Here is a 27,702-nt window from a genome sequence, read left to right on the forward strand (position 1 = left end):
ACTTGCTACCATATACCAATTAAACATTCCGTGCTCATTGCCTAACTTTTAAACCAATTAACTTTAAGCCTGCTAAACAGGAAATTTAGGGGCATAAAAGCATCTATGACCGCCTGTTACGTTCTACGGACCACTGATCTGCAAACGAACAAATGCGAATAATTCTCGAGCATTCGCTTGGTTTATCACTTGACCAAGGAATACTTTTTCAGGTAAGCAATCCTTCTTGGGTTCTAACCTTTGTTCAAAAACAAAAAAGTAACAAAATTTAACTGATAACCATATTAAAAATCAAGGTTAAAAGCTGTTAAAAATATGACTAACGTTTTCGATCAATTTGATCATCATCAGAGTTGATCGAAAACGTTTAGACATATTTTAACAGCTTTTAACGTTAATTGTAATACATTGTTTTATCGGCGAAATGTACATATAACTGTTATTCAGTTTATGTGTTTCTGGTCCAAAAAATAAGTTCTAGGACTGATTCATTGAAGTGTATGCGACAGGATAAACAAAAGGAAAACCTAAACGACAAACAAAACGACAAGTTTAACGCCAAGTTTTCGTAGGCACATTACTGCACTAATGTACTTGTTAAAAAGTAGCTAAAAGTATCACGCTATAGCTATAAAAGTGACTTCCACTGCTTTACATCAGTAATGGTTAACTTTTGATCAAACACTAGGCTTAAAGGGACTGTGTCACGGCTGAGTAAAGTTTATTTTATTTAGTTTAGCCAGATACTCGCTATGAATACTAATGTTTGCAAAGGAATTACTTGTAAAACTTCAGGAACAGACAACTTTCCTGAAGATATCAACAGTTTTGCTGTTAACTCGACCATTTGGATCAATTACTTGTATGGATCTTAATAACAAAACCATAGTTTCAATGATCTTAATGACAAAACCATAGTTTCAATGAAACCAAATTTAAAGTTAAAAGCGAACGAGATTAACTTTGAAAACTGTTCAGCCCAAAAATATTTCAAAAACTCATTCCGCAAACCGTTTCAATCTTCGTCACTTTTATAATAAAATACTGCAATATCACAGCGACAAACCGATGAGTGGTGCCGGATCTATTGAAGTTCTGGATCAGTAACTAAGTTAAAACGGAAAATATAGACGGCAAACTGATCCTGACGGCTAAAGCGGTCAAAAATAAACAAAGTGGATAAAAAGAAAAAAAGCTAGAATATATTGAAAACGCTTCAGAGGAAGGTTTGTTTTGCAAACCGAAATATAGGGCAAAGCTTTTTCATTTCACTTTACATTTTTTCAATATATATTCTAGTTTTTTTTTCTTTTGATCCACTTTGTTTATTTTTGACCGCTTTAGCCGTCAGGATCAGTTTGCCGTCTATATTTTTCGTCACTTTTGGGCATCCGTACGTTCTTTTGTATTTACTGTGTTATTGAATGTTCCTTCACTGTTTGAAGAGGTTATTTTTATATTTCACTGAATTTGATGGTCATTTTCCCATGCCTAAATTTAGCTAAAATCTGTGCACAGTCCCTTTAACAATGGTAACTTATTTCTTTATGACGTCTTTGGAGTTGAATTCTGATTTCTTGAGCCTCCACTGAGGGAAACAAAAATTTGTTCGAAAACTCGAGATGTTTAAGGAAAGGAAACCAATATCGGGATGTTCGAGAAATTCGGATTTTACTGTAGCTGGTACTTGAAATATTTAAACAATTATTATGCAGCCTAATCTTTTCGTGTAATGGATCATAACGTTAACTTATTTCGGGTCCCCTATACTTTTTACGTGAAGCGTGATTGAGGCTATTTTAATATTTGCCTTGAAACGTGATTTGGGCTTTTATTTTTTCGTGACTCCCCATTTTAAGATCTTTTAACGTGCGGGTGAACGCAATTTTTAGCTTAACCGTGACCCGTGAACGAAAAGTTGAATTAGACGTGAATCGTGAATAATCTTCTTTTTTGTGACTTCATTTCTGCTTTTCTAGGTACAGTTCTAGTAAACCTACATCTTTCTTTTAGCTCTGTGGTTGGGATTGAGAATTTTGTCGGCTATTTTGTCGCGTGTGTGATCTTGACAGGCACAATATCCGGTCTTACACCTTCTGAGCGTAACAGTCTAAACAGGGATCGCCATGATTTTTGCGTGAACGTGAAAACATTTTAAGAATTATTCGTGACGCGTAAAAAGCCAAAATATTTTCACGTGATTCCATTTCGCAGAAAGGTATAGGGGACCCTGTTATTTGTGCTTGATTTTCATGGTAAATAACCCTGGTATCACTGTTTTGGTTTAAGAATGGATCATACATTTTTCCAGTTTGATCTGCAATTGGGTATCATTTTGCTTTCTGCTCTCAAATTGAATATGCATGGTTTTTGCGGAAGTCATAACCGGTGTCTTCGTCACAGTAGTTTTCCTTTATCATTAAACACCTTTTTACCACCGATTTCTCAGAATCCGCGATTTTTCGAACCAATTTCGTTTTCCGTAGAGGTTCAAAATATCAGGGTTCCACTGCATAAAAATCAAATACTTGTGATTGCACTTTGTTTGAAATAGCGGAAAAGCCGCCAGTTTGTGGATGGATGGATGGATGGATGGATAATTTTTATTCAAATCATCAGCTAATTCAACTTACAATCTAATATAAATATATTGATATAGTCTAGTCTGCGTTTTAATTATTAACCTTGACATGTTTCTGAAAGGGCGTGCAGGCTATATATATATAGGTATCTATAAATTATCGCCTACAGTGGCGGAAATTTATTTATAACTGAAAAGTCATAAATCAATCCACCGATCAGCATGCAAGCTACACGTAATCAATAAAAGTTCCCTGATTTTTTGAACCGATAACTCGAACCAAAAGTCGATTCCCTTGAATTTGCATTACTTAATTGAACACTGGAATTTTAACCCCGGTTTACCGAACACACGATTTCTCAAACCAATTTTCGTTCGCCTTTAAGTTTAGAGAAATCGCATGCCCACTGATGTATAACTACAATAACAGTCAATAAAAGGTACGAGGGTTGTCCATTGATTTAAACCAGCTATTCGTTGAACATTCTCCAAAACAATATAATTCTTATATACTCATAATCGTTTGTTACACGGTCTTGTTATTGATGTGATGTGCAAAATGTCGTGGTCTGTTATTATTATCTAATGATTCTCTGAAACCAAACTCTTTTAAAAAAGGTATTCAAAACAAAACTATTATCGGCTATGAATACTTAATGATTGTGAAAATGACTTCAAAGACTCTATTTGATTTATGCTTCAAACGTGATTCAAACTTATCTGCCCTTAAACATGACGACCTCGAAAGACATGACATAGTTAAAGAGGGATATTAGGAAGCCCGGCAAACATCAAAGGAGCAAACAAAGAGGCCAAGATTTAAGTTGGAAGGTCCATGACCGTGCACATCTTTTGTCTTGCTCTCATACACTATGCATGAGTTACATAATCCAAATGTTTTTATTGGTTAATTGCATGAACACACGTGAACACCTATTGTATTTTGTCAGGTTTTGTAAACGATCAACCCCCAAAATAGCGAACAAAAACCTATAACAAAGAACTTTGCCGGGCTTCATTACCATTTCCCTCTATTAACTATGGACATGACGAGAATTTAAGGAACAAAACCTTTGTTTCTATGTCTTTTTCTCTGATAATGTTCAAGGCCTAATCGTAACGTTGCTTTGATCGATTCTTTAGTATTCTGATTATTGAAGGGCAGACATTTTTTTCTAAAAAGATGCCTTGCGGCGAGAATCTCAGCTAGTTTATTAATAGCTATAGTGGAATTTCGATTTCTCGCTATTTTTTGAACAACCCGCCCTCCCCCCCCCACCCCACGATTACTAGAACCATAAGCCGTTTCCTTTAGCTTGCTTTAGATTTGCTTCACTAATTCAACACTTCAATTACATCCCCGCTCGCTTGAACTGTAGGTTTCTCAAACCAGTTTCTTTTAAGGTGAGATAAATATATGTTATTTGCCGGCCGGGAGGTCCGTATAGGGAAAAACTGTGCCCGAGGTCTTGAGTACGGCCCGAGGCCGCAGGCCTCGGGCCGTACTCAAGATCGAGGGTACAGTTTTTCCCTATACGGACCGACCTAGGCCGGCAAATAACATTTTTATTTTTTTCGTTTCTTAGTACTGTGTGAAGCATTCAAATGCAGGTCATATGACGTCACAGCCAATTAAAATTTTGTCATCTTGTAGAGTAAGCTAAGGGCTTTCTTATCAGTGTAAAATAATCTCGCTACGCCTTAATATAACGAAAACTCCGGGGTTCGACACCAAACAACCAGTCACCAAAAGTCTAAGTGGTGAAATATCATGGTAAATGTTCTTAATCGGAATCAGAGTCATCTGACAGCAAAACGTGGCGTTTTCGCTTTGGCAGAACTGATTGAAAACTCTCGCCACTGCTGCCAGGACGTGCAGAAAAGTTGAAGTTGAACGTGCATCCTTTCAGAACTGTGGAGCCCGAAAAAAGGCCAGAAGAAAGGACATCTTCTCCAACAGCAGCTGGTTGCTTTTCTTTCTTGGGGTCTTCTTTCGCTGATCTGCTTGAAGATGGCATCACCGAGGTATTTGTGCGGCTTAATGTCAAAGACATTTTTCGCTGGTGATCGTCTGAGGCGGTTTTGTAAGAATCCAGACTCTTCAGGTTCTTGTGACCACTAAGCTGTGCCACATAGTTCTCGGGAACGTCAGCGTCCATTAGTCTGGAGATACAGGTTTTACGGACTGAGTGGTTTGTTAAATTTCCCGGAAGGCCTGCATTTCTCGCCGCTTTCGCCAAGAATTCACCGATTTTTTCCGAGAGCAGAACGCATAAACCATATCTTGTCTTCAGGCTTTCTCTTTCGGTTTATGGCCAGAAAGAAAGGTGATTCCGGCTTCTTCATTTCTTCTGGACGATGACCAGCAAACTTCAGGTAAAGGCGAACCGGGCAGCGCTCATTTCCAGTGGCGTGCGCTTTTGGGTTAAAAGCTCTGCCGTGGCCATCTCCATGCCGAGTCTTGGAGCCTCTCTCCGCTTTCCACACTAGTACTTGCTTGCTAGTCAGGGGATCATTTTCGAGCTCAACATCTCCCCATTTAAGTTTTCGACTTTCATCTCTTGCCCGAAAACCAAAATGCAAGGAGAGCACCCACCAGACTGTGCGCTGGAGAACTTCTGGCTCGTGGTCTCCGAATTGACCTGTCTTAAACAGGAGATCTTCTTCGTCTTCAGTCAATTCCCGGGCAGCTTGCGGGCGATTTCCTTTGGCGTTGTTGACGACCAGGTCTCTTTTGCGGGCTGAGAGAACCTCTCTGGACTTTGCAAACTGTTGGTCTTTCAAGATATTTGTGTTTGAATTTCTGTCGTTTAGATAGCGCTGGATACTCCTCTGGAACGATGTAAGTGTTACAGGTTCGTACACTTCGCCATCTTTTTTCCGTACATCCATAAAAAATCTGCAAAGCAGAATGTTCAGTTCACCTGGAGGAATGTTTTCCAAGTCTCGCTCTTCACCAAGTGAGTAACAATATCTTCGCCAGACATTTAAATCATAGGTTGTCTTCTTGTTAGTGTTGTCGGGGCGAAGAGAGTAGATAAACTCTTGAATTTTGCTAAAGTGCTCGTCTTCCCCGCTTTCGTTTTGTTGTTGAATTTCGTTGTAGTCTTCTTCGTCTGGGTAATAAAATTCACTTTCATCGTGTCCACTTTCGTCTGAATCCATTTTCCATATCTTACGTGTATAATACAAAACTTTTTTGTTCACCTGCTAATGTTTTTTGTGCAATTTTTTGTTTCCAATTTGGCACTTAAATGGCGTCGCTCAGTAAAGTGAAAAAATCGCAAAACCGGTCCGGATAGAAAAAAACTGGACCGGCGGAACGCGCGTCAACAGCCAATCAAATTCAAGGATTCCGGATTCCGGACCGGATAGATGCTTAGAAAAAAATAATATGGAATAACAGTATATATAGGAACGCTTACTGACTGCCCCGCATTCAACACTGTCAAGGCAGATTTAGAAAGAAGCTGAGTTAATCATCACGTCACGTACCGCTTGTTGTGAATGAATTAACATTATTATCATAATGTAGACGGCAAGGAGTCGTTGGCTTATGAACCGGAAAAAGTTCGAAAACGTTCGAAAAATTAAAGTACCAAGACGATAAACAGACAGATGCATATGAACAGTCTTATACACCATTTTAATAAGTCGAGACACCATTTTGAATATTTAACTTTCCGCGAATGACGTTGTTTGTGAAATATTCATCTGCGCCTCGACGTATTAAAATTAAGTATCTACCACTGTAATAAGCCGAGGTGTCATTTTGAATATTTAATTAATGACGTCATTCGCGGAAAAATAAAAATTCAAAATGGCCCCTCTACTTATTAAAAGGGTGTATATAGTCTTATTATAGATACAAGGAATGCAACGCGTGTGATGGTTGGTTTAATGCAGCACAATAATACCATTCTGTATTAGACATAATAACCAAAGAAGCACGCTTCTATGACTTTTAACCCTTAGTATCCTTTAAGTGTTCCAGATTTTCAGCGGTGGTTTTCAAGGAAGGAATATTTCGCCAAAGACAGCAATTTTGCAAAAGTTACTGTAATGAGAAATCACTCTTTCCTTGAATATTGACAGCAGTAGGAATAAGATAACTTTTGACCGCATATGAGGTACTCACACTCCTTATATTTGACTCTCCATATCCAACATGCAGCTAGTGGCTCATTGGCTTAAACCAAATACATACGAGAAACAGCAGACCTTCCTCACGCAAACCTCGTGATCCGGAAACGCTCTGCACATGTACATACATTATCATGGCATCGTCCTCGATGAAACAGCGTTTGGTATATTGCTTCGCGACAATCATATTGCTTGTCAAGCTAAGAGGTGAGTCAGTCTTTACATTAAAATTACAGAATTAAAATCACAAACACGGTAACGATCATGTTGTCAAACGATTTTTGGTTCAGTGAAAAAAAATAATATTATCACGCACCTGTGAAAGATACTAAACAATGGCATTAACACGAAACTTATGAACAGTTATGACCAGGATTACCGAATTAGATCCAACGCTAAGTCTTTATATAAATCAAGTAAACTAACCGCATCATAATTTCTTTATAAAGAGTCCATGGCAAGTACTGCTCCACCAACTGATCCGCCAACTGATCGACCAACTGATCCATCAACTAATCCACCAACTAATCCACCAACTAATCCACCAACTGATCCACCAACTGATCCACCAACTGATCCACCAACTAATCCACCAACTAATCCACCAACTGATCCACCAACTGATCCACCAACTAATCCACCAACTGATCCACCAACTGATCCACCAACTGATCCACCAACTAATCCACCAACTGATCCACCAACTGATCCACCAACTGATCCACCAACTGATCCACCAACTAATCCACCAACTAATCCACCAACTAATCCACCAACTGATCCACCAACTGATCCACCAACTGATTCACCAACTGATCCACCAACTAATCCACCAACTGATCCACCAACTGATCAACCAACTGATCCACCAACTGATCCACCAACTGATCCACCAACTAATCCACCAACTAATCCACCAACTAATCCACCAACTAATCCACCAACTGATCCACCAACTGATCCACCAACTGGTCCACCAACTGATCCACCAACTGATCCACCAACTAATCCACCAACTAATCCACCAACTAATCCACCAACTAATCCACCAACTGATCCACCAACTAATCCACCAACTAATCCACCAACTGATCCACCAACTAATCCACCAACTAATCCACCAACTGATCCACCAACTAATCCACCAACTGGTCCACCGTCACCGACTGTGTCACCAACAACCTCATCTGTTAGTTCGTCAAGTGACACAACAACTAGTATTCCACCAGCATCGACTGTGTCACCAACAACCTCATCTGTTAGTTCGTCAAGTGAGGCAACAACAAGTACTACATCATTGTCTGTGTCACCAACAACCTCATCTGTTAGCTCGTCAAGTGAGGCAACAACAAGTACTACATCATCGACTGTGTCACCAACAACCTCATCTGTTAGTTCATCAAGTGACACAACAACAAGTATTCCACAAGCATCGACTGTGTCACCAACAACCTCATCTGTAAGTTCGTCAACTGTGGCTTCAACAAGTACACCGCCATCATCCACTGTGTCACCAACAAACTCATCTGTTAATTCATCAATTGAGCCAACAGTAAGTACACCACCATCATCGACAGTATTACCAACAATCTCAGCACCCGTTAGTCCATCAACGGTGGCCTCAACAACACCATCATCGAGCATACGTAAGTACTAGTTAATTTTAAACCATGAAGTGAGTTGTTGTTTAGTTTTCACTTTCGCAAGTATTTTTGATACAAAAACCTATGATATTTTTTAATTGGTTTATTTTTTAGATATCACTAATAAATGCGAAGGTGTTATTTGTTCCCGCAATGGTGTTTGTAAAGACCTTATCAATAGGTTTTTCTGTGAGTGTAATCCTGGGTATTTCGGAGACAATTGCGAAGCAGGTATGTTTTCATCTTTGGGTGCGATGATCATGTCGTTAATAACATACTTTTTTTATTCGTATCTCCAGTGATGAATGAGTTACTGAAATTTGTGTTGATTGGTACTGTAGTTAATTTGGTTATCGTGGGAAATGGATGTCAACCTGGGAACTGGATACTTGACAAAATTTTATTCGAGGAGACTCCGTCCTTAGTTTTTCCATGACAGAACAATTTTTTCTTGACAGAACTTTTCTTTTTCTTTTTTTTTCTTGACAGAACAATTTTAACATAAATGGTGGGTTCCGTCTCATTACTTTGTATAGAAAATGGCCCCCCTGTCACAGAGGTGTAGTAGAGAGACAGTTTCCTTTCCATATTTTGAAAGGTCCCTTTCAACTTCTAAGCGACAGTTTCCACTACCCTTTTCTTCGTTAATCCGTCAAATCCTTACCCTACTTTATATATACAGCCTGACAATGGTACCCTTGTCAGGCGGAACCTTCCTGTATAATTCACTGTAGAGAGTACCACTCCGGGATGTGAAAGTAATGGGACGTTTTAAGGGCAACTGTTAAAGGAAATTGTTAGGAACTATCTTATTTATTTATTGGAGGTTTTCTTTCAGCTGTTGACCAGTGTAACCCCAACCCGTGTCAAAACGACGGAACTTGTAAAAAACAAGGAAGTACATACCAGTGTGAATGCACTGCTGAGTTTCAAGGCAGATATTGTGAAATACGTGAGTATATCAGTCCTTTCTTGTCCCTTATACTTGGTCAATATTACTCAAGAGAATTAAGGAATGGGCCCGCCATCATTTCACCAAAACTCAGGGGCGGTCTCTCTTCTTAACCTTAAGCCATGACAGTCTAAAACTTTGGCAAAGTAACAAGTGTGCAAATTGTCAAATATTTGTCGGTGACTTATGCAAATTAGATCACGTGATCTGTCAGGGTTATTTTTAACTTAAAAATCATTTTAGGAAAATGGCACCACTTTATATTACTTTCTGTATGCTGCTGTTAGCTTTATGGGTTAAAGGCCATTAGGTACATCATTTCTGTGCCCGGATCTTGTGACAAAATTCAAATTCAACGGTCCGAAATAATAAGAAAAGACTATTTCTGGAGGTTAAAATATAAAAAAGGTTTGAACAGATCTCTGGAGGACTGGGTACTACTACAAAGTACCGTTTGTTTTCGAAATTAATAACGTTAAACAAAGTCCGGGTGCAGTTCTTTTGTTGTAATCCTAAATACTTGCCTATAGTTACAAAAACATTATGACTGATGTTTTAAACTGGCGCCATTGTTACTCAATTCAAATATACTTTGATATTTTGGAAATTATTGGCCGCAAAAAGTCACGTGACCTAGTTTGCATACGTCATTCATATAAATTGAACAAAATTTGCAAACCTTTTACTTTGCCATTTAGACTGTCATGGCCAAAGCCTTAGAAGATAGACCACCCCCTTATTTGTTTTTGGTGACATACAATGGGAGACTCATGCCTTAATTTTCTTTAGTTTGTATGCCTTGTGTTATCATCCGGCCTGGTTTAATCGTCTTCAGAGTCAAAAATTGGAAGAGGGAACCTTTACGTTAGTAGTAGGGATAATGAGCACTAGAAACACTTTATTTATATGAGATCAATGACGTTTGCCAGCAACATTTATCCCTTATTTTTTGTAAGGAGTGGTAGTTATTTCACGGTATCTTTTTTTTCAGGTAAACCAAATCGACAATTTTCCTGCCAAATTAGAGTGAAGAAGGAGTTTGATCCCGCTTACAACGACATCACTTCACCAAAATCTCGGGTCCTTATTTTGGAGTTTAACAATACTTTCGGACCCTACTTCAGAATGTTATTTGTCGACTTTGTTGGAATCGTTTACAAAAGATTTTTTCAAGGAAGTATAGGGATGGAATTTGACATTTTATTTGAGCCAGCTTCGAATGTGTCCAATACAAGCATCGTTAAAGCTTTTGAAGATGGCAACAGCACGAAAGAGCTGAGACTTTTACACATAATAGGAGGTATAACAGTAACAGAACAACTACCAGTAACGGAGATTACAACTCAAAGTCCATCCGCTTCAAATGCTGCACTTACAGGTATTTTGTTGTTGTCGTCGTTGTTGGCTTTAATAGGTGTTGTTGCAATTGTTGTTGTTGTCGTGGTAGTTATTGTTCCACAACGATTCTCGGGAGACGTTGTCTGTATACATAATCGTTCATAAAAATTCGAATGAGTTGATGACAACAGTATTTTTACTTCAAGCTCAAGATGGCGTATTTTGTATAATGTTTTACATTGGAGTCCAGATTTCTCGAACTCTCGATTTCTCCAAACTCACAATAATTTAAACTTCGAGTGGTTTCTTTTCCTCCATCGAGCAATTATTTCGAACATCCGATTTCTAGAACCAATTTTCGTTTCCCTTGGAGGTTTGAGAAATTGGGATAGAGACGGTAGAGAGGCTCACAAAGACAGAATTCTACACTAAATTTACATAACCTGAGAGCTTAGTGGCTCTCGTGGTTACCGTTTGAGAATGCCGGCAGAACGCATGCGCGAACTAAAATGTGCTACACAGGCAACCCATGCAGGGACACCGAAAGCCCAGTCGTAACATCAGCAGCAACCTTTACCATATCCTCGAGTTAAATTGAATAGAACAATAGATAGGTTTCTTCCTTTTGAACCAGTGGTTTAAGCTGGAGATGAAACGTATTGACTTAAAATGTTGCATTGTTGCTTGCAAATAACTGGAATCAAGCCTTTAATTTGGCAACCTTCGGCAAATTTGGCCTCAAATGTTCAGAAAATGAACAAATTGCCATTTGTTGGTTTATTATAGCCTTTTTGCTCTGTTTATGATTTTACTTCTAAAACATAGTGGTATCTTCACAGTAAAATACTGAAACAAGCAATGCCTGCAGTTAGTTATTGCTACCATCATTCCTTGTACTTTTCATGTGCTTTTATTCAGCACAGATATAAAGGCAAAAAACCCTTCTTACAGCGAGATACATTTCAATTTACCAGATGCGGAATAAGAAACGTAGCACGTGTTTGTGAAACTATCTCTGGCCTTGAATGACTTTTAGCTAGAGGTCAACTGTCTTATCATATTATGTTGTTCTAGAATGTCGCGTGGAGTTCTACAACGTGTTTTAATAATTTAATTTTGTGAATCAACAGAATCAGAGAAACTAGACACCTGGGTGATGGTCCTAATTGCAGCTGGAGCAGTTGTCCTTGTTCTTCTCCTGATAATCATTGCTTTAACAGTGAGTATTTATAATATTGTTATCAATAATAGTTGTCACTTAAAGTTTTCATAGTTAGTTAAAATCCCCGAACACACCTAGCTACACGAATCGTTTAGGAATGGATTTCACTTCCATTCCACTCACACTTCTCCCTCACTCACACACACACGCACTCACAATCCTATCCATTACACCCAACCAGCAATACCCGCAGCCACCAACACTTTTCACCGACCCACAAACCCACCCATCGCGACATAGACGAATTGTTTAAGGTCATTGCCCTGCATTGCATTGCGCATCCTTACTGCGCAGAATTTTAAGCGTAATTAGCGCGCGCACATAAACAAAATGGCGGCTTTTTTTCTATGCGGCCTAGTCCGCGAGAGAAGTAAATTGTCGCTTTCTCGTAAACGAGTATGGTGACCTATCAATTTTTTCTCATATTTTGGGTGCAGCGATCGAATTCTTTCTGTAAAAAGAAAACAGATCAATTCCTATATTTGAAAAATAAATTATCTCTAAAAACGCATACTTTGCCAGTACATGCAGGGGAATTATAAAAGAACATTCCTTCAACATAGGAAGGGAAACGAAAAGAAGCTAAACGAGTGAAATCAGTGTAACATAGAAATCTCTAAAGAAATTTCGTGCGACTGTGTAGCGCATATAACTAGTGAATAAAAACGATAATTAAAATGTAAATGAAAATGAAAAATGCGCCAGATGGTAGTAAAATGTGAAATTGGCGTTGCGCGAGAACAACTATCCTCTATCCTATCGTCATCCTTTATAAACAAGTGCGAGAGATCACTGTCAAACCCACCAGCAGATTTACCAACTAATGGCTTCGTAGTACTTCCTTATGTCCAAGGCATTTCCGAAAAGAGTGGCCGCATTTTAAGACAACAAGAGATCAAAGTCGCATACAACCCGCTTAAAACTGTGAACAGTTTGTTTCCGCGCCCAAAGGCTCAAAATGATGTTGACCGCCCAAGATCTGGCGTAGTTTACAAAATCAATTGCACCAACTGTAATTTTGTATACTACGGTCAAACGACCATTGAAGACCCAGATTGCGGAACACAAAAGGGCAGTTGCCATGTTCGACCATGACTCCAAGATCTCCTGTCATGTTCATTAGAATAACCACCATATGGATTTTAATGCCGTCAGTGTAGTTGAAAATGAGCCAGATTAACACAAGCGACTCATTTTGGAAGCCTGGTCCATTAAGGATCCACACTCTGAGAATGACCACGCTATCATCCCAGAGGTTTACAAGTCTTTGTCGCGCGCATGAGTTTCGCGCCACGTTCCTTTTCTTTCAAAACTTCACACGCTATTTTTAAAGCGCGCGCTGTGGTGTTGCCGCCTTTTTAAATTGCGTGTAACGGCTTTGACTATTTAACTGAAGGCTTAAGTAATAGTCGAAACGTCTTAAAATATTTAACATCAAAAACAGTCAGCGACAAACCTTTTACAAACTATGTCATCCCCTGACTACAGTTACACTATTTTTGAATTATAAAGGAAATATATGGAATATACAAGGTCTTCCTGCTCCTAAACGAATGTGGTAATTAACAAGTAGGCGAAGTTTGGTTAAAAATCTATGTTCAGTTTTATTTCGGGGCAATGACCTTAAAAAAAAGGTACGAAAGTTTTCAAGAATATAATTATTGCACCCTTTATGATGACCCTTCTATTTGTTTTTCCACAGAAACTTTTAAACCAATAATGCGTTTGTCTTCTTTTTACTTAGCTGAAATACAGACGTGACGTTCAGACGGCCAAGGCGGAGTTGCCATCTTTTAATGGAAACACTGCTAACGTGGAACATGAAAATGGAACAACGAATCCTGCTTATGTATGGCAATTTAATTATTTTTTTTCAATGTATATCGAAGATACAACGCGTTCTCATATTGGCTAAAGAGCCATGACAACATAAGACTGGGATCCAGCTACTTTCATAAACGTATAACATTGTCGACCAGAACGGATTTAAGGATTGACAGAGAAAGCAACATCGCGAAAACTTATTCGTGTTTGTTTGGCTTAAAATTGTAGGTTTTGGACTGCGTTCCTTTAGAGTATCCCAATTAGAATACTCGCCCCTTTTTTCTATTAGCAATAGTCAACTCAGCTGCGCCTCGTTGGCCAGTCGTTTATAGAAAATTCGGGCTCGTACTCTAATTGTTAACACGGAACGTCTTTCTATACCGGTATAGAGTACATCAGAGAAACACAAAAAAATCCTTAGCTTTAGAGTAGCAAAAAAGTCGAGAGCAGTAAGTTAATAGATGAATTCTTGGGTCAATCTCCATTTTGAAATGGATACATACCAGAAATGAAATCCATTTATGTGAAGGAATAATTCGTGGGGCGGTAATGGTGGTTCTAGAATAACCCAGGAACAGTTCATCCTAAAATGATGTTGTTTACTTTTCTCTTTGCAGACCTCTTTGTTCCACATGAATGAAAAAGACGACCGGGTTGTGTACAAGGCATATTTTGATGATACTAGTTTATAAATAAATTACGGTGTACAACTCCTGTAGTTAGTCTTCTAATCATAATATCGGTTTTGCATCATTGATCAATTCATTAGTCTTCTAACTAGTTTAGTGCCAAGTTATATCCTTGGTAAATAATATGTTGTTTTTTAAGTATTTAATACTACAGAAAGTCTAGCTGGAATGATACATTTTATCAAGGCTAACACGGACCTCGAGGCCCAACTCAATTTTTGGGCCCATTTTTTAATTTTTCTTCACATTGATGAGAGTCAACCCAGATTATCGGGCGGAAGAGCGGCGGTAGTTTGACTTCCAGTGAGACTTGTGACTACCAAATACGTTTCGTTTTGCCTGCATGAACACAACTTATTTAACTGTTGCTGAGTTTACTATCAATACAAAAATAATCAATTTACGCTACAACATTTAATTTGCATGGAAGGTCTGTTAGCTACAAGCTTTAAAAACAAGCGAATGGCCGCAGATGGACAAATGCTTGCTGATAAAGTTTTGCTTCCTACCGCATATACCGAACGTTCTGCCGCCGAGCAAGACATTTCCTTTTATCGTAATTTTGGCATTTTTATTACTATTTTAGGCTTTAAATGCGTTTATTATATGTGACCCTCCACGGGAAAACAGTGACAAAGGTGATAGCACGCTCACAACACGCTAACACAGCACGCTTAGCGTGTCTAGTGACACGGATATGCACATATTAAATCACTTCAACAATGCAGGACACGCAAGCCTTGTTTCGCACGCTAAACCTTTTGTTTTGATAAGTGTGCTCGAAGTCACGCTTAGCATGCGACTCGAAGACACGCTTAGCATGCGACTCGAAGTCACGCTTAGCGTGCTAACGTGCGATTTAACACGCTTGAACACTCGAGAACACGCTATAGTTGTGACTGAAACAACAGTCATTCAGTACAGATTATGTTCGGCAAACACGAATTGTGAAACTTACGCACACATGGAAAAAACACAAAAAATAAAGCTACTATCTACCGTTTCGCGGCCGTTTCCGAACCAAACTAACCGTTAGTGTTATGATCAAATCAACTATGAAAATGAGCGTAAAAATGTTCCATTCACTTACTTAAACTTTGTCTTTGCCTGTTATTAAAAATCAGGTAATCTGACATAAGCTTGCCCAACGACTCAAGCACAAGGATTAATAGAATACAATTGTTTCACTTAAAAAACGCTGATCGTATGCTTGCGTCGCTTGTGAAAATAAGGCTTAATAAATGTAAATCCGTTGTGCTCCAATTGTTTTCAGAAAGCTTATTTGAAAGTGGCTTTTCAGTGATTTCACGTCTATAGAGCAAATGATTTTTCACTGTAGAAAGTAATCGAAGTTAGACATCTCGAAACACTGCCAATCGATCTAATTCTGCGAGAGTTTCAAGAGTGCCAATTTTTCGCGAGTCAACTAAATTCAACGATTTTCGGCCCACTAAAACTAGTAGCCAAACGATAGTAAATTTATATTTTTTTCAGTGCAAAAAATGGCGTCGCTGACTAATTAAAACAGAGCGAAAAGCTATAAAAGAGTGAACAAGAGAATTGAAATCCTTAGGAACTGGAGTTGCAGCTTTTGCTGAACTATACACGGTGCAAAGCTTTCTTGGATGTTTTCTCGAGAATTGAAATTCGCAACAATAACCCCTTTCAACACAAGTTGTTTCCTCGTATTTTCGTTTTCGCGAAAAAAGGAATGGTAAGTTAAGAACAACACAATCTAGACTGGACACGCTTTGCGTGCTCGCTCGCACGCCTAGTGTGTTGTGCTGAACACACTAGGTCAGCACAACACACTAAGCGTGCGAGCACAACACACTAGGCGTGCTAACGAGCACACCTAGTGTGCTTGACACGCTTTTTTGTTCGGCTACGCACGCTTTATTGTGTTTAGTGTGTCCTGTAAAACAAAGGCTTTACTAATGAGGCAAGTTTCAGAACACGCTTTAAGCGTGCTAAAATCGAAATCTATTGTTTTAAAGTGGAAGCGTGTTGTGAGCGTGCTATCACCTTTGTCCCTGTTTTCCCGTGGAGGGTCACAATTATTGTATTTTTAGGTTTTTAATGTAATTCTAATTTCCTAGTATTGTATTTTTAATAGCTTTTTAAATGTAAATAGTTCATAATTTTTTTTAATGTTATTTAATTTTTTTAAGATACAGGGCCCCTATGGAGACCAGCCTTAGAGCTGAATGGGCCACCCTGTGTAAATAAAGTTTTACTTTACTTTACTTATATACCAATCAAACGTTTCGTGCTCATTGCTTAACTTTTAAACCAATCAGCTTCGAGCCTAGGCCTTTCTCGATTATGCTAGTAAAACTGGCATTTAATGCTACTAGAAATTCCCGCATAAGCCAAAATAATGCCTGATTTCTTTAAAAAATGCCACTTAAATTCCAAAGAGTGCTTTATTTTATTTCAAACAAAACGTACAAACTCTTACATTAAATGCTCATATCAACAACAGGTGATACTTAATAATTGTTTGTTTATAAAAAAATAAAATAAAATAAAATGAAAAAACATATGTAAAAAAAATTAAAAAATATATTTTTTTCAAAAAACTAAAAAAACACACACAAGTAACGCAACACAATTGCAAGTACACAAGTAACACAACGCACAAACAGTCGAAACAGACAGAAAACAATCAAATTAAGTAATCAAAATTGTGAAACTTTAGGATTATTTCTCCTTCTGAGTGCTGAAATCTGGATCACTGTCATGAAAAATGACAGAAAATGTTAGAAATTCTTTTTCAAGAAAAAACGAAAAAAATGCTCGTTTTCCCAAAAAATGCCGAAAAAAATGCTAGCATAATCGAGAAAGGCCTATTCGAGCCTGCTAAACAGGAAATTGTGGGCCTTAAAAGCATCTCTGACCGCTTGTTCTACGGGCCACTGATCTGTCAACTAATTCAACCTGTAAACGAATAAATGCGAATAATTCTCGAGCAATCGCTTGGTTTATCAGTTGTCCAAAGAATACATTTTTGGTAAGTAATCCTTATGTTTTGGGTACTAACCTTTGTTCCAGAGCAAAAAAGTAATTTAACTCTTAATCAATAAGTTTATATGTTTCTGGTGCAAAAAGGGAGTTTCAGGACAGATTCATTGAAGTGCATGCTTCGATGGGATAAACAAAAGGCAAACCTTCATCTACAGCCCAATTAACTGTGCTTGTGAAATCGACAAGTTTTACGCCAAGTTTTCGTGGGCAGTTTACTAAACGTCGATACACTTGTTAAAAAGTATCACGCTTGCTATTAAAGTGACCTGTTTCTCCACTCTTTCGATAGTAATAGTTAACCCTTTGCGTACCAAGTGGCCATATATGGCCACATAATTACAGGCTCCATTCGGGCGACCATAAAGGAGGGATTTAAGGGGCTGGGAACTAATGCTACATTTTAGTGTTGACTACACAAAGTAGTTTTTCAGTTTTCTCGAGGATTTCATCGATCGAGCTTGTTTTGACCCAAATTTTGAAGGTTTTTGTCATTCAAACGTTTGAACACGGCGATTTAAAAATGGCGGCTCATCACGATGCCACTACACTAGATTTTGACGCTCAAAACAATGTTAAAGTTCAATTTATCGACGAAAAAGACTTCCCACTCGAGCATCGAGCATCTCCGATCACAAGTTTTATCCTGGTGCATCGGAATCGAGCTCCAAGGATTCGAGTGAAGGGTTCGAGGAGAAAGAACACACTGCTCAGAATGAAGTGGAATTTGTTGAAGTAGAATGGTCAAGAAAGGTCGAACGAAGCGTAGATATTGACTTCAGTGAAGGACCTGGAATAATTGTCAGCACAAGAAACCTGAAATCGTGTTTGGATTTATTTGAGCTCTGTTTTTGGACAGGAGGTATGGCAGTTGCGATCAGATGTTAGTTTGGCAATTATAATACTGTCTAAAATCCTTCCAAGGGAGGCGTATTGCCCTCAGTAATATGTCTTATCCCTTAAAACATTGTTTAAAGTTGATAAGGATTTGAAATAAGAAGCCAAAAGTTGCATTTTTTTATTTTGAGCTAGGGATTTCAAAGTACCTTCAAAAATGTGCATAATTATGCAAATTATGCCTGTCATGACGTCACAATTTTGACATGTGTCATAATTTTTATAAGTGATGTGAAAGTATTTTTAATGCACTTTCTAAATATATATGGTTTTATAGGGTTTCTGTTGAAATATTGAGCTTGACAATCATTCTTGTAAAGTATACTCATTTCAGTGTAAATAAATACCACCCCCCTTGGTATACGCTGGACTTAACAATGGATGTTTTTTGCCAGGTCTTGACAGGTTATATAATTAGTGGAATCCTGATTTCTCATGCCCCCAAGGGAAACAAAAATTTGTTCGAAAACTCGAGATGTTCAAGTAATTGGGGACAAAATTGCAATGTCCGACTGAGGAAAGAAAACCAATATCGGGAGGTTCGAGAATTCGGGATTTCACTGCAGCTGATACTTGAAATCTTTCAACAATTATTTTGCAGTCTAATCTTTTCGTGTAATGGATCATAACTTATTTGTTCACGATTCTCATGGTAAATAACCCTGGTATCGCTGTTAAACTTGTTTGGCTTGAGAATGGGTCATACATTTTGCCAGTTTGCTCTGAATTTGGGTATCATTTTGCTTTCTGGTCTGAAATTGAATATGCATGAAACCTTTTTAAGGAGGTCACATAAACGTAGTTATCTCTATGCATCCTGCCGTTTTATTGCCAAACGGAAAGAAGAGAAGGTATGTAACCAGCAACCATTCGATACGAATGGGATTGCACTGTATTTCAGAAAACAAATACTTGTAATTTCACATCGATGGAAATATCGGAAAACAAGCCAGTTTGTCTAGTCTGCGTGTTAACTATTAACCTTGGATTAGGCATTTATCTGAAAGGGCGTGATCGCAGGCTACCTAATTATCGCCTGCAGTTGCGGAAATTTATTTAGAATGAGCAACTGAAAGGTCATTAATCAATTCAGCGTTAGCATGCAGGCTACACGCAATCAACTAAAGCACCCTGATTTTTTGAACCGATAATAACTCGACGGCAAAAGTCAATTCCCTTGGAATTGCTTCACTCAATCGAACACTGAAATCTTACCCCCGATGTACCGAACACCTTATTTCTCGAACCAATTTTCGTTCCCCTTAATGGTTACAAAAATCAGAACTCCACTGATGTATAACTATATATAATCGCGACCGATAAAAGCTATATGTGTTGTCCATTGATTTAAACCAGTTATCCGTTGAACATTCTCCAAAATAATAAAATGTTAAAATTTGAAAGGAATTGCGTTGGCTCAGTTTTGCGGCAAATGTTTTCGACCGCATACTTTGACACCCATTATAGGCTCGTAATCTTTTGTTACACGGTCTAGTTATTGATGTGATATGTGATGTGTAATAAATGGCCTATTACATGGCCTGGTATTATTATTTAATGGTCTGAAACCAAACTCTTTCAAAAGAAGTAGTCAAAACAAAACTATATTCGGCTATGAATACTTAATGAATGTGAAAATGACTTCAAAAACATATTCAAACACTTGAATTGAATCAAGATAATTACGATTTGATTTAAGATTCAAACTTGATTCAAACTTATGTGCTCTTAAACATGTCGATCTCCAAAGAAATGACGAGTATTTTAGGAACAAAACCTTCGTTTCTATTCTTTTTCTTATTCTATTCTTTTTTTCTCGGATAATGTTCAAAGCCACGTCATTTCACTTCTGTGCTTCTGCCGTATCGTTGTTTCGATCGATTCTTTAGTATTTGGATAATTAAAGGGAAGAATTTTTTTTTCTTAAAAGATGCCGACGAGAATCTCAGCTCGTTTATAAATAGCTACAGTGGAATTCCAATTTCTCGAACCCTCGATTTCTAGCTATTTTCCGAACCTCCGATAACTTGAACCAAAACACTTTCAACACTGTCAAAGCAAACTTAGGAAGAAGCTGCGTAAATCGTCACAACTATTTGTTGGGAATGAGTTAACTTTCTGATTATCATAATGTAGATTGCAAGGAGTCATTGGCTTATGAACCAGAAAAAGTTCTAAAACGTTCGAGAAACTAAAGTACCAAGACAATAAACAAACAAATGAACGGTCCTAAATAATCTAAATATAGCCTGAAAAGGTCCGGCCCGCGGAATGATACAGCATATTGTCCGCTTAGAAGAATTTTCACTGACGTAATTCGTATTTATTTTCAACAAAAATAACATAATAAACTAGAAAAACCTTTCACCTGTATTCCCTATTTTTCGGTTTTCAGACTGGCACCAAAGGCAGATCGTGACACAAATGCATCTCATATTGATTCCACTGATTTGAATATATATTGCGGCCCGTGTAACAAATTTCAACAAGTTCTGAGAATTCGGAAGGGTAGGCTTAAGCAAAACGCTAACATTTTAATTCCAAGATAGCAAAAGTCTCATATTTAAAGACATCAACATCTGCATTTTGTGCCAACTAAATGCGAGCATCGATGGGGAAAGTCGCTTGTCTAACCTTCCTCTTCTATGCATTCATTATGATACCCCTTTTGCACCTTGACGCGAAAGTAGGCTGTTGAGCTCATTTACACCCCGTAGACAACAGCCTCTGAAACGTAACGGTGGTAATGGCGTAGCCAGCCTATAGGCTAGTACTCTAGAGCATACAAATTTTATTTTTTCAGTTCAGGCTGGAGCTTTTTCAAGATAAAATGAAAAGCAATATTTAGTGGTAACGGATCACATATCGCTACCCTTGCGCGATGAGATCAAGGCTCATCGCGCAAGTGAAAACTCCGGACCAATGCAAAAATGTACAACGATATGTGAAAAAAAGAAGGCCTTTTCTAGGGTCTTTATCTGAAAAAAAATTCCCCATGGAAGCATACCCCCTGCTGGATCCTCGAAAACGGCGGCCCTCGCGGGCCAGTTGACCAGGTCTACAGCTCTTCAAAAAGCTGGCTTTGTAACGCTCTTGATAGTATTTCGTGTGCACTGGTAAAGTGAATAAAGAGAAAAAAATACTAAGCAAATGTTCAGTCGACAATTGTTTGGTCCGCTTCAAGAGAAAACGAACCTACCCGGGAAATAACCAGGCTACGGGCCTGGCGGATGATTGGTTGGTTTATTAAAGCACAATAACATTCTACTGTAGTAGACTTAATAACAAAGAAGCATACTTCTATGACTTTTAACACTTGATATCCTTCAAATGTTCCAGACTTTTAGCGGTGTTTTTCAAGGAAGGAATATTTCACCAAAAACAGCTATTTTGCAAAATTAAATGTAAAAAAAATACTTCTTCCTTGAACATTCACTGTAGTACGCATAAAATAACTTTTAGCCGCATATGAGGCACACACCCTCCTTATATTTGACTCTTTATATCCAACATGCAGCTCATCGCTCATTGGCGTAAATTGAAAACGTTACAGAAACAGCAGACCTTCCCCACGCAAACGTCGTGATCCCAAAACGCCCTGCGCATGTACATACATCACCATGGCGTCATCTTCCATGAAACGGCGTTTGGTATATTGCTTTGCGACAATCATATTGCTTGTCAAGTCAAAAGGTGAGTCAGTCTTTACATTAAAATTATAGACAACTATTATGATCGCGATCAAGATCACGCACGAACACGGAAACGTTTTTGTTTTCAAACGACTGATAAATGAAAAGGAGGAAAGTACACGATTTGGTGTTCAAAATTAGCACAGTAATGTCCAATACTTTCGCACTTAAAAATGCAGTGAGTAATTTTGATTTTATTGTAACTAAATATTACTTTAAATAACTTATACTACTTCGTTTTTATTCATCTTAAGCGCAATTCAAAATTTTTTCTATGAAATTTGACAGCAAAAATTGAACTATTTAAATAAACTATTACTTTTTCAAAGGATTAATGTTAATTTTGTCAAGTCAAGACCGTAAAGGTTTTGGAACATTACAAATGGTTTGACTTTGCGCTGTAATATAACACGGCATTGCTAAGAATATTTTAAGAATTTATCATTATTAGGCTCGTAAAAGGATAGTTAACATATCCATCAGCACAAAACTTTAAAAGGTCCCTTTCAACTTCTCCTGAAGCGACAGTTATCCCTACCCTTTCCCTCCCTAACCCGTCAGATCCTTACCCTATTTTATATCTACAGCCTGACAAAGGTACCCTTGTCAGGTGGAGCCTTCCCTTATAACTCACTGCAGTATCACTTCTGGATGCGATGGTCACAGGACGTTTTAAGAGCAGCTGGAAAATGTTCGGAGCTATATTATTTATTTGTTTTTTTTTCAGCTATTCATCAGTGTAACCCCAACCCGTGTCAAAATGACGGAACTTGCAAGAAACAAGGAAGTACATACCAGTGTGAATGCACTGCTAAGTTCCAAGGAAGTGATTGTGAAATACGTGAGTATATCAGTCCTTTCTTGTCCCTTATACTTGGTCAATATTAGCATGTCTTGTGTTATCCTCCAGCCGGATTTGCAAAAATGTTGTAATCGTCTTAACCCTATTCAGACCGGGCTTTTTTGGACCTTCTCAGACCGGGGGGGGGGGGCCTATGTAACTTCCAGAATATTTAAGCAATCACCATGAAACTTATAGGATGTATTGTACGGCCATAACTCTTTCTTTTGGTATACGTCACGTGGGATGGTGCCGTCACATCACGTGACAATTACATCAAGATGTCAAAACAGCCGCCATCTTGGATCCGCCATCTTGGATTTCAAAATTTTTCCAAAATGCCAAAAAACCACCGAAAATCACTGCAAATTACTCAAAATGAATAAAAATGTGCTTTAAACCCGCAAAAATGTAAAAATAATCCCATTTAAGTTTATATTTATTAACAGAAACACGCAAAATTACAAATTTGGGAAAACATGCCTGTCAAAATGCCGTTGCCATGGTGATGTCAAGTTCCTGACACATCATCCAACCCTACCAAATTGTTGCCAGATAAATTTTAGGAAAACTCAGAAAGTTTGGCAGCGTTTGGTTAAATCTTAAAAAAGTTATAAAAGTTCAAAGTCAGCGCGGGCCTCAAAAGCCCCCCCCCCCCCGGTCTGAATAGGGTTAAGTGTTATGGGCTTGAGCTTTGTATAGAACGGTTATGGTAATGGGCTTTAACTTTGTAGACCGTCTCCAGCTTTTGTTATGAAAGAGGGAACATTTACGTTGCAAGAAGGGATAATGAGCACCAGAAACGTTTAATTTATATGTGATCGATGACGGTTGCCAACAACTCTTATCGCTTAATTTCACGTCCATTTTATTTCAGGTAAACCAAGACGACAGTTTTCCTGAGAGTGGAGAAGGAGTTTGATCCCTCCTACAATGATATCACTTCACCAAAATCTCGAGCCCTTATTTTGGAGTTTAACAATATCCTCGTACCCTACTTCAGGAAAATATTCATCGGCTTTGTTGAGATCATTTTTAAAAGATTTTTTGAAGGAAGCGTAGGGATGGAATTTGATATTTTATTTGAACCAGTTTCGAATGTTTCCAATACAAGCATCATCAAAGCTTTTGAAGATGGCAACAGCACGAAAGAGCTGGGATCTTTAAACATAATAGGAGGTATAACAGTAACAGAACAACTACCGGTAACGGAGATGACAACTCAAAGTCCATCCGCTTCAACTACTGCACCTACAGGTATTTTGTTGTTGCAATTGTTGTTGTGGTGGTGGCAGTGTTATTGTTCCACAAAGAATCTCGAGAGACGTTGTCTGTATACGTAATCATTCTTACCACTGCTCATAAACATTCTTCTGAGTTGATGGCAGCAGTATTTTTTACTTCAAGCTCAAGATGGCGTATTTTGTAATGTTTTATACTGGAATGCCCATTTCTCGAACCTTTGATTTCTCCAAACACATGATAACTGAAACTAAGAGTGATTTCCTTTCCTCCGTCGAGCTCTGTAATTTTCTCGAACATCCGATTTCTAGAAAGTTTCCCTTGAAGGGTCGAGACTGATCGGGATTCCACTGTACTTAATTGGTTGGCAAAATTGCTATAAAATAAGCAACATTCTGCTCTACCTTGAATCGTTTGAGCATTATTAATGAACGCATTATATAATTAGCAGCAACCATTACCATATCTTTAAGTTAATTTAAATAGGACAGTAGAAAGGTTTCTTCCTATTGAACCAGTGGTCTAAGCTGGAGATAAAATGTACTAATGCCTTAATCGAAATATTTTCCGTTGTTGCCCACAAAAACAATTGGAGTCAAGTCTTTAATTGGCAACTTTCGGCAAACTTAGCCTTGACAGCACGGATATAAAGGCACATTTTAGTGGAAAGATGGAAATTTCCATATGCATGTACCTTTATGCTGTTCTTATTGAAAGGAACAGAAATTTCCATGTATTTTTATGTAGCAAGGATTTAAAGAAACATGGAAATGTGCATGTACCTTTATGCAGCACAGATTTAAAGGAACACGGAATATCCATGCATGCATTAAAGCAAAATGGAAATTTCCGTGTACTTTAATTTATGAGCACATGTAATTTCCATGTAACGTGAAAATTACAATGTACCTTTATGCAGCACGGATTTAAAGCAACATAGAATTTTCATGTCTCTTTATACGGCACCGATGAGAGGGATATGGAAATGTCCATGTACTTAATGGTGCTTGGGATAGAGTCTTCCAAAAAGGAGCCTTATTTGTTTTTCATTTCCATTGCCGTTGGAAAAAATTATTACAGATACATTTTAATTTACCAGATACGGAATAAATTTAACTTGGCATGTGTTACTTTGGGAAACTATATCTGGTCTTGAATGACTTTTAGATAGAGGTCAACTGTCTTATCATATTATGTTGTTTTAGAATGTAGCGTAGCGTTTTGAAACGTATTTAATGTAATTTTGTAAATCAACAGAATCAGAGAAACTATATACCTGGGTGATGGTCCTGATTGCAGCTGGAGCAGTTGTCCTTGTTCTTCTCCTGATTATCATTGCTTTAACAGTGAGTATTTATAATATTGTTATCAATAATAGTTGTTACTTCAAATTTCTCATAGTTAGATATAATCCCCGTACACATCTACCAAGACGAATCGTTTAGGAATGGACTTCACCTTAATAGGCCTTATGCATGATAACGTCATAAGCTCAAAATTCACCACCAAGCCTCGTTTACGCAAATTTTTCGCAACCTTTCGCCACCTTCGTGCAGTTTTCACGTGGGAATTCTTTTCATCTTTGCTGCTTTGGGAATTCGTTTCGGATAATATTTATAAGTTTGCACTTTGAAAGCGAGGCTTGGTGGTGAAACTAGTCAGGTTGACGTAAAGAGGCATAAGGGCTATTCCACTTAGTCTTCTCGCTCGCTCGCTCACTCACTCACCCACTGACTCACTCACTAACTCACGCACCTACCCATTCCGCCCAACCAGCAACACCTGCACCCACCAACCCGTCCACCAACCAATAAACCCACCCATAGCGACATAGAAGTATTTAAAAAAGGCACGAAAGTTTTCGGATAAAAGAATCACCTAAAATGGTTTCACCATTTTTGTCACCTTTTTATTCTTTTGAAACCAATAATGCGTTTGTCTTTTCTTTACTTAGCTGAAATATAGACTTGACGTTCAGACGGCCAAGGCGGAGTTGCCATCTTTTGATGGATACTGGGAGCTGATGACAACCAAGCAGGGAACCATGCGGGCCCACGTCAGTGACATCTACAATGCTAACGCGGCATATGAAAACGGAGCAACAAATCTTGCTCATGTAAGGCATCCATGCTGCTTTTAATTTTTTCAATGTTGATTGGAGATACTACGCGCGCTCTAATTGGCTAAAGAGCCATGACAACATGATGCTGGGATCCAGTTACTTTCATAAACGTATAACATTTGTCGACCAGAACGGATTTAAGGATTGACAGAGAAAGCAAAATCTCGCGCTTTTTGTTGTTAAAAGGAAAATTTATTCGTATTTGTTTGCCTTAAAATTATAGGTTTTGGACTGCATTTCTTTAGAGTATCTACTAAAACAATTAGACTACTCGCCCCAGTTTTCTATTAGCATTAGTCAACACAGCTGCGCCTCGTTGTCTATTCGCTTATAGAAAACTCGGACTTGTATTATACTCTAATACTCCATTTTGGATAGAATATATACCAGTGATCAAATCCATTTATGTAATGGAATAATTTAAGTTTTATCGTGGGGCGTGATATATCTGACAGCATTTAAAGTTTGCGCTAAAGAAAGATTAAAAAATAACCGAGGATGCATATTCGACTCTGATTTATGGACTAATGAATTAATGAATTGATGTTAACAACTTTTTTCTTTGCAGACATCTTTGTTCCACATGAATGAAATAGACGACCAGGCTGTGTACGAGGCATACTTTGAGGATACTAGTTTATAAAAAAAATTACGGTGTACAACTCCGGTAGTTAGTCTTCTAATCTTAATATTGGTTTGGCATCATTGATGAATTTATTAGCTTTCTAACTAGTTAAGTACCAAGTTATATCGTTGGTAAATAATATGTTGTTTTTAATGTATTTGATACTACAAGCAGTCAAGCTGGAATAATAGCTTTTCGCAAGGCTTGAAAGCAAACTCAATTCTTGGACCCTTTTACTGAGCACTTAAAAGGGGGTGGTAAGGGTAGTTTTTGCCCCTTGTTATATTTTTCCTGATTCGTGAAAGGGCAATTTTATTTTCTGTGAAACGTGATCTACAACCCCCTCTTTACCACCCTATTAAAAGTTAAATTTTATTTCATTTTTGTTGTGAGTCATATTGATACGCAAAACTACGGTAATATGTAATTGATCGGTCTGTAATCAAACTGTCATCCAATTCTGTGTGTCAGTGCAATGAATACAGACCAAACTGAATCCTCTCAGTGCTACTACCATTACATGTACAATTTAACATTTTTTAGGTGTACAGTAAGTGCATCGGAAATATACAGTCAAGATACTCAGCAATTAAAAGTTTTTAAATATTTGAAAGAAAGCGCGATTGAAGAATTTGAATACATAAAATTCATATAATAAGCCCTTACGTCCCCTCCCCCACCCCCTCCCCATACATCAAAAATAAGCCCGTCCAAAAATGTCACCAAGCCTCAAATCTTAAACGACAAAAGTTAACAAAGTATTTTCTGACGATTTATAGTCTTCTTTGGGTCTGTTGGGATTGAGTACTGCTACATGCAAGTTCTTCAGCGAATAAGCCCATCCAAAAATACACCTTCCAGAAAAAA

General features: G+C 38.0%; 1 pseudogene across 1 annotated transcript; it reads left to right on the forward strand.

Annotated features, from left to right (window-relative positions):
* On the forward strand, positions 1-27,371 carry LOC144633763 (uncharacterized; annotated as a pseudogene). Its single transcript, XR_013567098.1, has 9 exons — positions 1-212; positions 6,756-6,931; positions 7,174-8,370; positions 8,482-8,598; positions 22,733-22,846; positions 23,724-24,103; positions 25,346-25,434; positions 26,043-26,204; positions 26,779-27,371. The product of XR_013567098.1 is annotated as an uncharacterized LOC144633763 (transcript).
* Positions 27,372-27,702: the final 331 nt, after the last annotated feature.

The sequence above is a fragment of the Oculina patagonica genome, chromosome 12 (assembly GCF_052425735.1).
Source record: "Oculina patagonica isolate OP01 chromosome 12, crgOcupat, whole genome shotgun sequence".
In the NCBI taxonomy this organism is placed as follows: domain Eukaryota; kingdom Metazoa; phylum Cnidaria; class Anthozoa; order Scleractinia; family Oculinidae; genus Oculina; species Oculina patagonica.